General features: G+C 37.9%; 1 pseudogene; it reads left to right on the top strand.

The window, feature by feature from the left end:
- The first annotated feature begins 1,090 nt into the window (after positions 1–1,090).
- Positions 1,091–18,492, top strand: LOC133750930 (cytochrome c-like; annotated as a pseudogene).
- Positions 18,493–18,720: the final 228 nt, after the last annotated feature.

The raw sequence follows: 18,720 nt of genomic DNA, 5'->3' as shown, positions 1-18,720 counted from the left end.
AACCAAGGCTTCAGCAACCAGGTGGTCAACCAAATGCTGCTACAAGGATTTACTGTGCTCCTACGCAGGAGACAGTGGCCTGAGACATCGCCCCATGCCAGCAAAGAGTACCTCGTCGCCCCATGTCAGCAGGAAGTAGCTCTAAAGACAGATCATCGTCCCTCTACCCCTCTTGGATTTTGGGACTAATATAATCCCATACAAACCCTGCTTTATAAAAAACAAAAGGGGGGAATGTTAGGAAACTGGCACAGTTTTAGCCAGGTGGCTGCGTGGCCCAGCTACCTGAGCCAGGCTCCACCCCCATCCTAATGGGATTCCCTGCTCCTGCTTCCTGGCCCGCCCTCAGGCGAAGTTTTAAAAGGGTCTGTTCCTGAACACGTGCTCTCTTGGCTCTTGGTTCTTCTCTCTTGGCTCTGCTCTCCTCTCTCCTCTCTTCTCTCTCTTCTCTTCTTGCTAGCTCCTCTCCTCTCTGTTTCTCTTATACTCTCTCTTTTTCCTTCGCCACCCCTTCACTCCAGTCTGTAGGGTGTCCCCCAAGAAAATCTTTCCCTTAAAAAAAAAATTTCCAAAGTACAGCTTATGGATTACAATGGCTTCCCCCCCACACCATAACTTCCCTCCCACCCGCAACCCTCCCCTTTCCCGCTCCCTCTCCCCTTCCATTCACATCAAGATTCATTTTCTTTACATAATATATACTAAACTGATCTTCTATATATAAAAAGAATGATATTTAAGATGGATCTCTCAAAGGTGAGGATACCAGCAAACAAAAAGCGTCCTCTGTAACTGGCATATCCCACTCTGGGTCAGAATTCTGTGACTCCCAGAAAGGGAGGATTTATGAAGTTGAAAGGAGGCTTTGGCTTGATTCTATATCCTTCCAGTTCCCAAATTCCTTTCTTACCTTTTGGTAAGGAAGCGCTTTTCTTTTCAAATGGCCACATTAGATTGGAGAACTAGGTAGGTTTACTTAAACAGCGCAAATATTTACCCTTTTATCCTTATTCAGGTTGCTACCAGCTCTGATAATTGAGCACTCATGCCAGAAGGGAGATGAGAGCTTTCATGGTCAGTTATGGTGACTATGGCATATCCATCCCAGCAGGTAATATGTTCAACAAAGGAATTATTATCTGTGAACAGAAGCCCATCAGGGTCCTTAGAAGAGGTTTCTTTAAGACCCTTCTTACCTTGTAGACATAGTGAGCAGTGATGCTTTTAGTCCAATATTTTAATGAGTGGTTGAACCCTGGATATGACTGTGGAGCCTTTAGACAACACCAGGGAGCCACCCTGACAAGAAGACTTCAATTACTCCAAGCCCTTATTCCAGTCTTATGCATTGGATGCATATCTGGGAAAGGAACCTGAAGCAGAGAGGCCAATGCTGTGGTGTAGTGGTTAAAGCCGCCAGCTGCAGTGCCGACATACCATATGGATGCCGGTTCAAGTCCCAGCTACTCCATTTCTGATCCAGCTCTCTGCTATGGCCTGGGAAAGCAGTAGAAAATGGCCCAAGTTCTTGGGTCCCTGCACCCATGTGGGAGACACGGAGGAAGCTCCTGGCTCCTGGCTTCAGATCTGCACGACTCCAGCCATTGTGTCCAACTGGGGAGTGAACCAGCAGATGGAAGACCTCTCTCTTTCTCTCTGCCTTTCAAATAAATATATAAATCTTAAAAAAAAAAAAAGAAAGAAACTGAAGCAAACCAAGACTAACATTCCCAATGCCAAAAGGCAGAGAGGGTTAATCAGGTCTACCCAAGCAAGTACACCTTCTGAGTCTTTAAAACTGGCAACTGAGCAAATCAGTTTTAACTGGCTGACAGAGTCCAGTGGTTTTAATTGATAGAGAAATATGGAAAAGTTCAGAATATTTGGGAGAAAAGGCAAAACCAGTCTATGTCACTCACCCTTCTGAAGATAGCAGGGAAACCACCAAGGAATGTTGCATGAGTCTGCAATTTTAATTGCAGGGTCTTAGTCCACCCAAACGAGGATAGACTGGGTCTAAAGAAAGGTAAGTGCACCGCTCGCCCGTTCCCCAGCCTCCCGATCCCGGAGACAGACACAGTGGGAAGTCAAGTCAAGCAAGCAAGAACTTGGTTTATTGCACACATAGCAAAGCCTTTTAAAGCACAAGACCACAGGATTACTGGGGCAGGGCATAAGGACCAACCAATTACTTAAAAGGTGATTTTATGGGGCAATTTTCTACAGGACCAACCACATGTCTGTATGCTCATCATCAGTTGTCAGCACCTCCCCTGATCCTGCACGGCCAATCAGCTTTGGTGGTAAATGACTTTGGATACCTCCCACCTTACTTCCTTTGGGCGCCATCTTTAAATTGCCATGTGTGCCTAATTTCCCTGCAGGCAGGCACCATCTTTGAACTGCCTCCTGTGCGTAATTTCCCCACATTAATCACTCAAGTTTCCTTCCTGCATCTGTGAAGAATAGGAGTACAGACATGAAAGAGTATGTAAAGCAGAAGTAGTTTACTGGGGAAAAAAAAAGTAGCAGAAAATCAAAAGTGAAAGAGTAAGCTCCCAGCAGCAACAGAAGTGGTCCCTGTGCAAGGAACCATTGAGGGCTGATGATCTAGGGATTTGTACAGGCTATAAAAGGGGAAGTAATCATGCTTGGTCAGGAAAAGGCATTAAAAAGTGATGGATTTGATTGGTTAACTGGATGAAAGTTAAGTCTTCAACTGAGACTCATTAATGACAACAGAAAACTCATGAGACTTTCCCCAAGTTGCATAAAATACTTGGTACCTAGGTCAGTTAAAACAGCCCAGAAAAACTTTGATTGAAAAGACCACACATCAATATCAACACAGTTGCTTGACTTTTCATCTCCACATGGTGGGGAGGTGCCCCTTGGTCCCTGTCTTCTAAGCCAGAAGTCTATCTCTCTACCAGTTTCAGTGATAAAAGATGAAAAAGTTCTAGAGATCTTCTGGATATCACTATGCCTGTATTTGACAGTATTTTTTATGCATTAAAAATGTTTTAGGAGAGTAGATCTCATGTTAAGTGTACTTACTACAATAAAAAAAATAAGCTCATATACTGGGTATTTGTGGTTTCCCACCACTAAGAAGAAAAAAGCATTGGAAGTGAGGTTGAAGGATACACAGTTTCTTTGTGTAGTAACACAACTGCTCTAAAGTTGATAATAGTGATGATTGAATATTTCTGTGAATTTATGAAATCATTCAGACATACATTTTAAAAGGATAAATTGTATATTATAAGAATTACATCTCAATAAAATTATTTTTAAAGAAAAGTTGAATGGTACCATTAAATCATATCAGTGTTATAAAATGCCAATATATATGTATATGTATATATAAGTACATTAAATATATAAATAAGATTTCAAGGATTGAAACTAATAGGTAACCTTGGCAACCAGTGAGAGACTGCAAGAGAATTTGAGCCCTGTGTGGTCCTTGGAAAAGAGCAGGTGAATGTTATACCCACAGGAGCCAGAGATTGGAAGCCAACTACCTTCAATTCCACTCAGCTGTGCAGAATTACTTCCCTTCTGAATCAAAGAAAGAAAGAGAGAGAGAGAGAGAGAGAGAGAGAGAGAGAGATTTACCATACCTAATCTGGGAATGTCACTTTTGGCACACCCTTAAGCCTGAGGAACCAAACAGAGCTCTCTGGCCACACCCATCTCAAGCCTCTAAGGCTCCATCAAGAGCAGACAGTCCATTAATACAGTCATAGTATAAAAAGAAAAAAAAAAAAAACACCACAGCAAGGGAAGAAGAATCCAAAGAATATCTCCACAATGCCAAGCAACAAATGCAGAAACTGAGAAAACAAGAACAAGGAAGACACTATGACACTCCCAATTGAACAACACACTCCAAGCCAAGATTATGAAGATGGTGAGATGGAAGAAATGCAAGATATGGATTTCAAAAATTTTATAAGAACATTTAGAAGTTTTCAAAAACAAATGCTTGAGCTACGGAAATCCTTACTGGACAGGATAGAAAATCTCCTTTGAGAAAATGAAATATTAAGGAGGAATCAAAAGGAAATACAGAAACTAGTAGAACAGGAAAGTGTGATAGTGAAGAGAAATCAAAAAGAAAAGAAGAACTCAATAGATCAAATGACAAACACATCAGAGAGCCTGAAAAACAGAGTCAGTGAAGCAGAAGAGATAATATTGGACTTAGAAGACAGAGCACAGGAAAGTATACAGTCAAGCCAAAGAAAAGAAGAGGAAATTAGAAATCTAAAAACTGTTGTTGGGCATCTACAGGATACTATTAAAAAACCCAACATTCGGGTTCTAGGAGTTCCTGAAGGCATGGAGAGAGAGAAAGGATTAGAAGGCCTTTTTAGTGAGATACTTGCAGAGAACTTCCCAGGTTTGGAGAAGGACAAAGACATCCTAGTACAGGAAGCTCTTAGAACCCCCGGTAACATGACCAAAAGAGATCTTACCATGACATGTTCTAATTTAACTCACCACAGTGAAACATAAAGAAAAGATTCAAAATGTGCAAGAGAGAATTGTCAGATTACTCTAAGAAGATCCCCAATTGGACTCATAGCAGACTTCTCATCACAAACCATATAGGCTAGGAGGGAATGGCGAGATGTAGCCCATGTACTAAGAGAGAAAAACTGCCAGCCCAAAATATTATATCCTGCAAAGCTCTCATTTGTGAATGAAGGTGAAATGAAGACCTTTCTTAGCAAACAGAAATTGAAAGAATTTGTCGCCACTTCTCCTGCCCTGCAAAAGATGCTTAAAGATGTGTTACACACAGAAACACAGAAACACAGTCATCAATATGAAAGAAGATAAAGGAAGGAAACCTCACAGCAAAAGATCACCGGAAGTTCAAAGCATATATTAGAAAATATCTTTGGGAAATGGCAGGGCAAAGTTACTACTTATCAATAGTCACATTGAATGTTAATGGCCTCAACTCTCCAGTGAAAAGGCACAGATTGGCTGAATGATTAAGGTACAAAACCCATCTATTTGCTGCTTACAAGAAACACATCCTTCCAACAAAGATGTATGCAGATTGAGAGTGAAAGGCTGGAAAAAGATATACCATGCCAACATGCTATATCTTAATATCAGACAAAATAAACTTTAACACAAAAACTGTTAGGAGAGACAAAGAGGGGCACTATTTAATGATTAAGGGATCCATTCAACAGGAAGATATAATGATTATCAATGTATATGCACCTAATTATACGGCACTGGTTTATTTAAAAGACTTGTTAAGGGACTTTAAGGGAGACTTAGCCTCTAATACAATAGTACTGGGGGACTTCAATACTCCACTCTCAGAAATAGACAGATCAACAGGACAGAAGATCAACAAGGCAACAGTAGATTTAAACTACACTATAGCCCAAATGGATCTAACAGATATCTACAGAACTTTTCATCCTACACATAAAGCATTTACATTCTTCTCAGCAGTACATGGAACCTACTCTAGGACTGACCTCATACTAGGCCATAAAGCAAGTCTCAGCAAATTCAAAAGAATTAGAATCATATGATGCAGCATCTCAGACCATAGTGGAATGAAGTTGGGAATTAGCAACTCAGGAATGCCTAGAGCATATACAAAAACATGGAGATTAAACAACATGCTCCTGAATGAACACTGGGTCATAGAAGATATCAAAAGAGAAATCACAAACTTTCTGGAAGTAAATGAGGATAACAGCACAACATACCAAAACTTATGGTATACAGCAAAAGCAGTGTTAAGAGCAAAGTTTATAGCAATAGGTGCCTACATCAAGAAATTGGAAAGGCATCAAATAAATGAGCTTTCAATGCATCTCAAGGATCTAGAAAAAATGCAGCAAACCAGATCCAAATCTAGTAGGAGAAGAAAAATAATTAAAATCAGAGAAGAAATCAATAGAATTGAATAAAAAAAAATTGCAAGAAATCAGCCAAACTTAGAGCAGACTTTTTGAAAAAAAATAAACAAAATTTACACCCCATTGGCCCAACTAACTAAAAAAAGAAGAGAAAAGACCCAAATCAATAAAATCAGAGATGAAAAAGGAAACATAACAACAGACACCACAGAAATAAAAAGAGTCATCAGAAATTACTACAAGGACTTGTATGCCAGCAAACAGGGAAATCTATCAGAAATGGATAGATTCCTGGACACATGCAACATACCTAAATTGAACCAGGAAGACATAGAAAACCTAAACAGAACCATAACTGAGACAGAAATTGAAACAGTAATAAAGGCCCTCCCAACAAAGAAAAGCCCAGGACCAGATGGATTCACTGCTGAATTCTACCAGACATTTAAAGAAGTACTAAATCCAATTCTTCTCAAACTATTCAAAACAATAGAAAAAGAGGGAATCCTCCCAAATTATTTCTAGGAAGCCAGCATCACCTGAATCCCTAAGCCAGAAAAAGATGCAGCAGTGAAAGAGAATTATAGACCAATATCCCTGATGAACATAGATGCAAAAATCCTCAATAAAATTCTGGCCAATAGAATGCAACATCACATCAGAAAGATCATCCACCTAGACCAAGTGGGATTTATCCCTGGTATGCAGGGATGGTTGAATGTTCGCAAAACAATCAACGTGACACACCACATTAACAGACTGCGGAAGAAAACACATATGATTCTCTCAATAGTTGCAGAGAAAGCATTTGATAAAATACAACACCCTTTCATGATCAAAACTCTAAGCAAACTGGGTATGGATGGAACATTCCTCAATACAATCAAAGCAATTTATGAAAAACCCACGGCCAACATCCTATTGAATGGGGAAAACTTGGAAGCATTTCTGCTGAGATCTGGTACCAGACAGGGATGCCCACTCTCACCACTGCTATTCAATATAGTTCTGGAAGTTTTAGCCAAAGCCATTAGGCAAGAAAAAGAAATTAAAGGGATATAAATTGGGAAGGAAGAAGTCAAACTATCCCTCTTTGCAGATGATATGATTCTTTACTTAGGGGACCCAAAGAACTCCACTAAGAGATTACTAGAACTCATAGAAGTGTTTGGCAAAGTAGCAGGATCAAAAATCAACAGCCTTTGTATACACAGGCAATGCAATGGCTGAGAAAGAACTTCTAAGATCAATCCCATTCACAATAGCTTCAAAAACAATCAAATACCTTGGAATAAACTTAACCAAGGACATTAGAGATCTCTATTATGAGAATTACAAAATCTTAAAGAAAGAAATAGAAGAAGTTACCAAAAAATGGAAAAATCTTCCATGCTCATGGATTGGAAGAATCAATATCATCAAAATGTCCATTCTCCCAAAAGCAATTTATAGATTCAATATGATACCAATCAAAATACCAAAGACATTCTTCTCAGATCTGGAAAAAATGATGCTGAAATTCATATGGAGACACAGGAGTCATAGACTAGCTAAAGCAATCTTATACCACAAAAACAAAGCCTGAGGCATCACAATACCAGATTTCAGGACATACTACAGGGGAGTTGTAATCAAAACAGCATGGTACTGGTACAGAAACAGATGGATAGACCAATGGAACTGAATAGAAGCACCAGAAATCAATCCCAACATCTACAGCCAAATTATATTTGATCAAGAATCCAAAGCCAATCCTTAGAGTAAGGACAGTCTATTCAATAAATGTTGCTGGGAAACTGGATTTTCATGTACAGAAGCATGAAGCAAGAAAACTACCTTTCACCTTACACAAAAATCCACTCAACATGGATTAAAGACCTAAATATACAACCCAAAACCATCAAATTGTTAGAGAATATTGGAGAAACTCTGCCAGATATAGGCACTGGCAAAGACTTCTTGGAAAATACCCCAGAAGGAAAGCCCGAAAAAGCCAAAATTAACACTTGAGATTGCATCAAATTGAGAAGTTTCTGTACTGCAAATAAACAGTCAGGAAACTGAAGAGGCAACTGACAGAATGGGAAAAAATATTTGCAAGCTATGCAACAGATAAACAGTTAATAACCAAAATCTACAAAGAGATCAAGAAACTCCACAACAACAAAACAAACAACCCACTGAAGAGATGGGCCAAGGACCTCAGCAAACATTTTTCAAAAGAGGAAATCCAAATGACCAACAGACACATGAAAAAAGTGTTGAAGATCACTAGCTACCAGGGAAATGCAAATCAAAACCACAATGAGGTTTCACCCCGGTTAGAATGGCTCACATGCAGAAATCTACCAACAATAGATACTGGCGATGATGTGGGGGAAAACGGACACTAACCCACTGTTGGTGGGAATGCAAACTGGTTAAGCCACTATGGAAGTCAGTCTGGAGATTCCTCAGAAACCTGAACATAACCCTACCATACAACCCATCCATCCCACTCCTTGGAAGTTACCCAAAGGAAATTGATTGGGCAAACAAAAATCTGTTTATTGCAGCTCAATTCACAATAGCTAAGACCTGGAATCAACCCAAATGCCCATCAGCAGTAGACTGGATAAAGAAATTATGGAACATGTACTCTATAGAATATTATACAGCAGTCAAAAACAATGAAATCCAGTCATTTGCAACAAGATGGAGGAATCTGGAAAACATCATGCTGAGTGAATTAAATCAGTTCCAAAGGGACAAATATCATATGTTTTCCCTGATTGGTGACAACTAACCAAGCAAAAAAAAGGAAACCTGTTGAAGTGAAATGGACACTATGAGAAACAGTGATTTGATCAGCCCTTGTCCTGACAGTATTTTTTTTTTTGTTATAGTTAGTACTATCGGTTGAACTCTGTAATTAACATACATTAATTCTTAGGTGTTTAAATTTAACTGAAATGTCATCCCTGTGAAATATAAGAGTGGGAATAAGAGAGGGAAGAGATGTACAATTTGAGACATGCTCAATCCGACCTACCCCAATGGTAGAGTTAGAAATGCGCCAATGGATTCCAATACAATCCCATCAAGGTGGCATGTACCAATGCCACCTAACTAGTCCAAGTGATCAATTTCAGTTCACAGTTGATCACACTGATAGGTCTAAGAGCCAAAGGGATCACACAAGCAAAACTAGTGTGCTAATACTAACTGATAGAATCAAAAAGGGAGAGAACGATCCAACATTGGAAATGGGATACACAGCAGACTCATAGAATGGCAGATGTCCTAAATAGCACTCTGGCCTCAGAATCAGCCCTTAAGGCATTCGGATATGGCTGAAGAGCCTATGAGAGTATCTTAGGCATGGAAAGCCAAGAAACTCTGGTAAAAAAAAGAAAAAAAAAAGAAAACAACAACAACAACAACAACTAAATGAAAGATCTCTGCAAGTGAGATCCCAGTAGAAAGAACGGGCCATCAAAGAAGGAGGTTCCTTTCTCTGAAGGGAGGAGAGAACTTCCACTTTGACTATGACCTTGTCTGAATAAGATCGAAGTCAGCGAACTCAAAAGGCTTCCATAGCCTTTGCAACTCATGACTAGAGCCTAGGGAGATTACTGATGCCATAAACAAGAGTGTCAAGTTGTTAAGTCAACAACAGGAGTCACTGTGTACTTACGTCTCATGTGGATCTCTGTCCTTAATGTGTTGTCCAATGTGAAGTAATGCTATAACTAGTACTGAAACAGTATTTTACACTTTATGTTCTGTGTGGGTGCAAACTGTTGAAATTATTACTTAATATATACTAAATTGATCTTCTGTATATAAAGATAATTGGACATAAATCTTGATGTAAATGGAATGGGAGAGGGAGTGGGAGATGGGAGGGGTGCAGGTGGGAGGGAATTAATCGGGGGCGGGGAGCCATTTTAATCTATAAACTGTACTTTGGATATTATATTTACTAAATTAAATTAAAAAAAGAAAATAATAGGGCTTTAACAAATATCAAAGTAAATATAGGAAGACTGTATATTTCCTTTAATTAAAAAAAAAAAGCTATGCCATGGCTGTTTAATGCAAAGTATAATGGGTGCTGATATAATATAGATGAAAAATATGACATGAAATTATGTAGGTAATGAAATCCATGGTTAGATACGTTTGCAAGTTTCCTTTTGTATTTTTTTTAAACAAGAACACAGTAGGCACTCTAGTCAGAATGTTTAAAGGATTTATGTGTAAGACAAAAGCAACAAATAATGTAAAAAAAAAAGTTTTTCTAGAAAGCCAATAAATAAATTAAAATGTATGAAAGGGGTCTTCAAAACGTCCATTAAATAGGAGAGTAGACAATTCTTCAATGATTGTATAATAGTAACTTACAATGTCAAAAAAATTTTTAAAAAAATAGCAAAACCAGTAAAGATACAAATAATGCCAGAAATGATACAAACTAAACCAAATATCACCCAGCTTTGAATATAACTTATGCAACACCATGCTCAAGAAATGCAGAACATACATTATTTTTGAAAGCAAATGGAGGGGATGGCCGGTGCCGTGGCTCAACAGGCTAATCCTCCGCCTTGCGGCGCCAGCACACAGGGTTCTAGTCCCGGTCGGGGGGCCGGATTCTATCCCGGTTGCCCCTCTTCCAGGCCAGCTCTCTGCTGTGGCCAGGGAGTGCAGTGGAGGATGGCCCAAGTGCTTGGGCCCTGCACCCCATGGGAGACCAGGAGAAGCACCTGGCTCCTGGCTTCGGATCAGCGCAATGTGCCGGCCGCAGCGGCCATTGGAGGGTGAACCAACGGCGAAGGAAGACCTTTCTCTCTGTCTCTCTCTCTCACTGTCCACTCTGCCTGTCAAACGTTAAAAAAAAAAAAAAAAGAAAGCAAATGGAGGCAGGGTGGCACTATGGCCTAGCGGGTACAGCTGCTTCCTGCAATGCTTGCATCACTTATGGGTGCCAATTCTAGTCCAGGCTGCTCCACTTCCAATCCAGCTCTCTGCTACGGCCTGGCAAAACTGTAGAAGATGTCCCAGGTCCTTGGGCCTCTGCACTCACCGGGAGACCAGGAAGAGATTCCTGGCTCTTACCTTTGGATTGGTGCAGCTCCAGCTATTGCAGCCAATTGGAGAGTGAAGCAGCAGATGAAAGACCTCTGTCTCTCTCTGTTTCACTCACTCTGCCTCTCCTTTTCTCTGTGTGTAACTCTTTCAAATAAATAAGTAAATTTTAAAAAATAAAAGAAAGCATATGGGATTCTCACCAAAATAGAAAATATTTTAGGTTACAGGAGAGTCTCTGTATACATAAAATTATTGAAAATTATGCTTCTGACTAAGATATGTATATTTGTGTGTTTATGTATGTGTATATGTATGTATATATACACAAAGACACAGTGCAGTCGAGATTATTCATCAATTATAGAACAGATAAACTGAGAAACTAAGAATATTTGAAACTAAAAATGATTCAAATAATGTAGCAATGTAGGGGCAGACATTGTGTCACACCACGTTAAGTGTCTGGTACACCTGCATTGTGTATTGGAGTGCTGTTTTCAGTCCTGGCTACATTCCTTCCTATTCAGTCCCCTCTCCTATTCTATTCACATCAAGATTCATTTTCAGTTCTCTTTATATACAGAAGATCAGTTTAGTATATATTAAGTAAAGATTTCATCAGTTTGCACCCACACAGAACATAAAGTGTAAAATACTGTTTCAGTACTAGTTATAGCATTACTTCACATTGGACAACACATTAAGGACAGATCCCACATGAGAAGTAAGTACACAGTGACTCCTGTTATTGACTTAACAATTTGACACTCTTGTTTATGGCATCAGTAATCTCCCCAGGCTCTAGCTATTGCAGCCATTTGAACAGTGAACCAGTGAATGAAAGATACTTTCACTCTCTCTCTCACCCTTCTTCCCTCCCCCATCACTCAGACTTTCAAGTAAGTATATAATCTTTCACAATAGTTAATGTAAATATAACATATAAGATATTCAACTAAAGCATTGCCTAAAAATTCTCTCAAACAAGAACATGAAAAATAAAATTGTAAATACAATGGAATAATACTGTATCTTAAAAAGTTAGAAAATGAATGAATGGAAGATCAAAGTAAAAATCATAAAAAATAATTCATGGAATCCAGAATATAAATGTGTTCTTTCAAAAAAAAAAAAAAAAACCTCCCATACAAATTGATCAGGAATGAAGGCAAGAAAGTGAGATTAAAATAACGCTTGCAATGAAAAAACACAGATGAGCCATCATTCAATAGACATTAAACTGAAGATGAGGATAATAAATGACTTTGTGTAAACAGATTCAAAAATGTAGATGAAAGACAAATTCTTACAAAATAAAGTTTACCAAAATTCAGATTTAAAAAAAAAAAGTTTACCAAAATTAACAGAATGAGAAAATCTGAATAGCTCTACATTTATTAACTAAAAAGATCACAAAATCACTTCTCACACACATAAACGAAATACAAACACACCTGGATTTTGTCACTAATGAATCAATTAAATATTAGAGGAAAAAATATTTTCAGGGACACCATGTGGCACAGCAGATAAAGCCGCTACCTGCAGTGCTGATACCCTGGATGGTCCTTGGTTTGTGTCTCAGCTCCTGTATTACCACTTCCGATCAATTTCCCTGCTAATGGCCTACAGAAAGCAGTGGTAGATAGTCCAAGTGTTTGGACCCCATCAACTCATATGGGTGACCCAAAAAGAAGCTCCTCACTCCTGGTTTTGACCTGGCAGGACCTCAGGCATTGTGGGCATGTGGGCAGTGAACCAGTGGATGGAAAACCACTCTTTTTCTCTCTCTCTTTCTCTCTCTCACTCTGTATCTCTCTTACTCTGTATAACTCTGATTTTCAAATAAATAAATCAATCTAAAAAAAAAAAGGAAATATTTTCAATGTTACACTTCTTTTTCTAAAAGTGAAGAGCAAAACAATACCAAATCAATTTTTGGAGGTCAACATCACACTTTAATGAAATGTAGGCAAAGATAATATAAACCAAGAAAGTTTTGAAAAATACTGATAATAAATATAGATGAAAATTCCTTCACAAAATATTAACTAATAAAATCAAGTAGTTTTTTTTTTTTAATTGGGTTCTTCCAGTTTCCTGGAGAAGCAGATGCAAAAACAGGATTAAACATGTAAATATGCTGTTAAGAGAATGCTTAAGTGAAAGAAAAATGAGGAAAAGTGCCAAAGAAAGGCTGGAGAATAGACAATGATGTGCACCCAAACTCAATGTAGAGGGACAAGAAGGTTGGCAGGAGTCATGTTAGCCTACCATGAATTCTAAGGCAGATTTGTGACAAAGTTGTCTGCAAATATATTAGCCAACGGTCAATGATGAGAAACCATCTTGACTCCCAGGAAGGGTTAATCCTAATACTACACTGTTTTTAGGCATTGACAAGGAGTAGCTTGTTGGAGACATAGATATGGCACAGCACTACAATGGATTTAAAAGTCATGTACCAGAATCTTGTTGTCAGTTATATTCCTTGTAGCATGATCTGTGTGGTGCATACTCAAAATTGTTATATGAATTAAAGTTTGTTTTCAAGTAGGTTTAGTTACCTGAATTCAAAAATGGTTTAAAATATTAAAAGCAGCTAATGAGATTCATCATACAAGTAAAATAAAGTGGATTTAACATTTAGAAAGGTATAAATATGACTGAACATATTAATGGAAACAGAAAAAGCATTTAAAATTCATGATGAAATTTTTAATAAACTAAAATTAAAAATAACTTTCTCAATATAAGGTATATCTAACAAAAATTTAAAACTAACACTATATTTAATGGCGAAATACAGAATTTTCCTTGAAAACAAGGCATGGATTCCCAGGCAAGTTACATATGCATGGTAGAAAATTGAATGTTCAGGGGCCGGCACCATGGCTCGCTTGGTTAATCCTCTGCCTGTGGCACCGGTATCCCATATGGGTGCCAGGTTCTAGTCCCAGTTGCTCCTGTTCCAGTCCAGCTCTCTGCTGTGGCCCGTGAGGGCAGTGGAGGATGGCCCAAGTGCTTGGGCCCCTGCAACTGCATGGGAGACCAGGAAGAAGCACCCGGCTTCTGGCTTCAGATCAGTGCAGCACCAGCCATGGCAGCCATTTAGGGGGTGAACCAATGGAAGGAAGACCTTTCTCTCTGTCTCTCTCTCTCTCTCTTACTGTCTGTAACTCTACCTGTCAAATAAAAAAAAAATAAAAGAAAATTGAATGTTCAAGTCAAGGACTTCTACTATATGGCAAAAGCACTATATAAAAATCATTAATCTCTGAAAGGAAATATGAAACATTTTTCTATTTATGGGTGGCATGTATAACAGAAAATCTTCAGAAGTCTACAAACACAATGAATAAATAATTTATCTAGGGAATAGGGTTAATGTTAAAAATTAATTACAGGGGCTGGCGCTGAGGCATAGCAGGTAAAACTGCCGCCTGCAGTGCTGGCATCCCATATGTGTGCCAGTTCCAGTTCCAGTTGCTCCACTTCTGATCCAGCTCTCTGCTATGGCCTGGGAAAGCAGTGGAAGATGGTACAAGTCCTTGGGCCCCTGCACCCATATGGAAGATCCAGAGAAGCTTCTGGCTCCTGGCTTCAGATCAACACAGTTCCAGCCAATGCAGTCATTGGAGAGTGAACCATTGGATGGAAGACCTCTCTCTCTTTCTCTATCTCTCTTTCTCTCTGCCTCTGCCTCTCTGTAACTCTACCTTTCAGATAAATAAATAAATATTTAAAAGAACAAAAAGAAATCTTTTATATAAACACAAAATTATATAAACACAGAGACAGATATTAAATAGCAGTTAAGACATTGTTTGGAATAGCTGCATGCCATATTACAGCATCTGGGTTTGGGTTCTGCTTCAAACTACAATTATCTGCTAATCTGCAGACTGCAAGGCATCAGATGATAACACAAATACCTGGGTTGCTGGAGACAGGAATTGGGTTCTGGGCTCCTGGCATCAGCTTTAGTGATCCCTGGCTACGGTGGGCATTTGGGGCATTTCAGGAGTGAACCAGAGAATGGAAGATCAATCTCTCTCTTGTGTCTCTCATTATCTGCCTTTGAGATAATAATGAATAAATAGATTATAATGCTAAAATGAGTTTAATAAAAGATATGAATGCTTTCTAAACTAAAAACATTAAAATGTTCAGGGAAAATAAATAACTACTAATCTTACATACTTTAGAGTTGGAAGAGTGGAAATTTGAAATTTGTACCCAAATTAATATAGATATTGAAAATTATACCATTAAATTTTCTGTGATTTTTGAAAGAAATTGACATACAGTAATAAGGAAATATGACCAAGATTAGTCAAATAGGCTGGCGCCGCAGCTCACTAGGCTAATCCTCCACCTTGCGGCGCCGGCACACCAGGTTCTAGTCCCAGTCGGGGGGCCGGATTCTGTCCTGGTTGCCCCTCTTCCAGGCCAGCTCTCTGCTGTGGCCCAGGAGTGCAGTGGAGGATGGCCCAAGTTCTTGGGCCCTGCACCCACACAGGAGACCAGGGGAAGCACCTGGCTCCTGGCTTCGGATTAGCGCAGTGTGCCAGCTGCAGTGCGCCAACCGTGGCGGCCATTGGAGGGTGAACCAACAGTAAAGGAAGATCTTTCTCTCTGTCTCTCTCTCACTGTCCACTGTGCCTGTCAAAAAAAAAAAAAAAAAAGAGTAGTCAAATAAAAAATTAAAGACCAAGTTGGAAGATTTATTCTACTTCATCTTAGCACTCATACCCACAATAATAGTATAAGGCTGCTGTCAAGAGTGAAGTATTGCTAAATGGATAAAATATGAATTAATAAAACATACAGTAAATAAATACATATGTACGCATTTATTTTTGAGGATAATTCTACATAATCTCAGTGGGGACAAAAAGTGATCATATGAGGAACTGGATAGCAAGCGAAATATTCAAATATGTTGAAACACAATTAGAAACACTTTGTAAACCTACACATAAAATCTAAAACTTGACCAGAACAAATTGAATATTTATAATTTGGTTATCAGTTGTGGAAATTTTTCTCTTCCTTTACACCAAAACAGCTATCCTTTAATTGCATTTCCCATTACATTTGTGAAGTACAATTGTATATAATATTCTTAAAATTAACTTGTAAAGTGAAAACACTTATGAATAAGTGAAAACATAAATTCCACACATCAACATTTGTAGCATATAGCTACTCTAGTGTCTAAAAAACATTTAACAGCTTGACAACATTATATTAGAAAAGAAGTCTGGCTGACCTCATAGTTAAGTCACCAGCTTCAAAGCCGGCATTCCATGTAGACTCTGGTTTATGTTTTGTTTGAACTGCTTCTGATCCAGCACCATGCTAATGCACATGGGAAAGTGGAGGAGATGGCCCAAGTATTTGCCACGGCTGAGAAAGAACTTCTAAGATCAATCCCATTCACAATAGCTTCAAAAACAATCAAATACCTTGGAATAAACTTAACCAAGGACATTAGAGATCTCTATTATGAGAATTACAAAATCTTAAAGAAAGAAATAGAAGAGGATACCAAAAAATGGAAAAATCGTCCATGCTCATGGATTGGAAGAATCAATATCATCAAAATGTCCATTCTCCCAATGCAATATCAATCAAATACTAAAGACATTTTTCTCAGATCTGGAAAAAATGATGCTGAAATTCATACGGAGGCACAGGAGACCTCAAATGGCTAAAGCAACCTTGTACAACAAAAACAAAGCCTGAGGCATCACAATACCAGATTTAAGGACATACTACAGGGGAATTGTAATCAAAACAGCATGGTACTGGTACAGAAACAGATGGATAGACCAATGGAACCGGATAGAAACACCAGAAATCAATCCCAACATCTACAGCCAACTTATATTTGATCAAGAATCTAAAACCAATTCCTGGAGCAAGGGTGGTCTATTCAATAAATGGTGCTGGGAAACTAGATTTCCACATGCAGAAGCATGAAGCAAGACCCCTATCTTATACCTTAATCAAAACCCTTTTTGCATATGACCTGTGCACATCCTCCCATGTACTTTCCATCATCTCCAAATTGCCTTTAATAATTACTACAACTTGCTCCACCACTATGTGTAGGGATTAATGAAAATAATAGAATGAAAAGTATAATGAAAAATCTGTGTGTGTTCAGTATGACATATTTTTTTAAAAGATTTTCAGTCTGTCGTTGCTTGGATCTGTGGATGCAAAACTCACCAATGTAGAGGCTTAATGTGCTCATCATTTATGAACAAAATTTAAGGAGTCAGAAAAGAAAAATAAAGAATATACTGCAAAAATGTATAATAAAATGTACAATAAAATATTTAGTCAGAAGATAATTAAATAAGAAGTAATAGAATGGTGAAAATCAATAAAATCAAGAGAAATATAGTTGTAGTGGGCATATAAATATAAAATATCTTGCACCCAAGTACATCCATTCCACATACATAATATAAAGAATCTTTTGTTCATATACATTAGAATATTTATAGAAGGATTACTTTAGCAGAATTTTTAATACTAGAAAAAATGTTCTTTGTCTCTTGACAGTAGAATGAATAAGTAAAATGTTCTATATTCCTTCAGGGAAAACTGTTCAGAGATGAAAACAAGCTGAGTATCACTATATATATCAAGAGGGATAAAGTTCAAATTAAGACTGAATTTAAATTTAAAAAAGTCACAGAGAGATATATACTGAATAAACCAATTTACATATTTTTTATTTTTGACATATATTTTTAAAAATGCAAAATTAATGTTATTTGGAAATGTCTTCATATATAATTCAACAATAAAGAAAAGCCAGGGAATTATAAAAATTAAATAAAATTCAATTCAGAATTACCTTTAGAGGAATAAGAAAGAGATGCAATATGTTATGAGATAAAGACTACCTACAACCATACCATCATTTCTCTTTGTAAAGTATACTTTAAATAGTAGATATTATAGATTTCATAAAACTCAATGAAAGTCTTTGTTGTGGGATATAGGATTGCATTTGTTTAGCATATTTTTCACCAAAGAATAACTTTTGTGTGTAGTTTTCTATTATATACAGAAGATAAGCTGATGGAGAAATAATTTTAAGTGTGCATTAAAGACCAGGACATCTATCTTCCCAGTGCAGACCTTTGAAGCATGAGCAACAAAATAGCAAATTTAAATTGGGTGATATTGAGAAAGGCAAATTTTTTTGTTCAGAAATGTGCCTATGTCTACACTTTGGAAAATGAGGGTAAGCACAAGGCTGGTCTAATCTCTGTGGTCTGTGGACAGAAGACGTGTTCAGGCCACTGAATTCTCTTACACAGATGCCAGTGTGAACAAAGGCATCCCCCGGGGAGAAGACATTTTGATGGAATGTATGGAGAATCCCAAGAAATACATTCCTGAAACCAATATGATCTTCTTTGGCATTAAGAAGAATAATGAAAGGGTAGACTTGACATCTTATCTCAAAAAATTTATAGATGAGAAATAGTTGGCCACTGCTTTATTTACTACAAAACAAAAATGTCTCCTGCCTTTTTGATGTGCACCATAATTTAATTCTCACCTACCAGAATTTAGATCATGACTGTCTGACGGAATATTTTTGTTCAACAGTCTTGATTTAAGTAAGATTGTCATGTGTGGTTAAACAAATATGATTGGGTATATTGAAATTTTGGTAGTAATTCCAGTTCAGTGAATGCCCTCACTGTTTTCC

Source organism: Lepus europaeus, chromosome 2, assembly GCF_033115175.1.
Source record: "Lepus europaeus isolate LE1 chromosome 2, mLepTim1.pri, whole genome shotgun sequence".
NCBI classification, from domain to species: domain Eukaryota; kingdom Metazoa; phylum Chordata; class Mammalia; order Lagomorpha; family Leporidae; genus Lepus; species Lepus europaeus.
The sequence above is the reverse complement of the archived record's forward strand: the minus strand, read 5'-3'. Positions and strand labels throughout refer to the sequence as shown.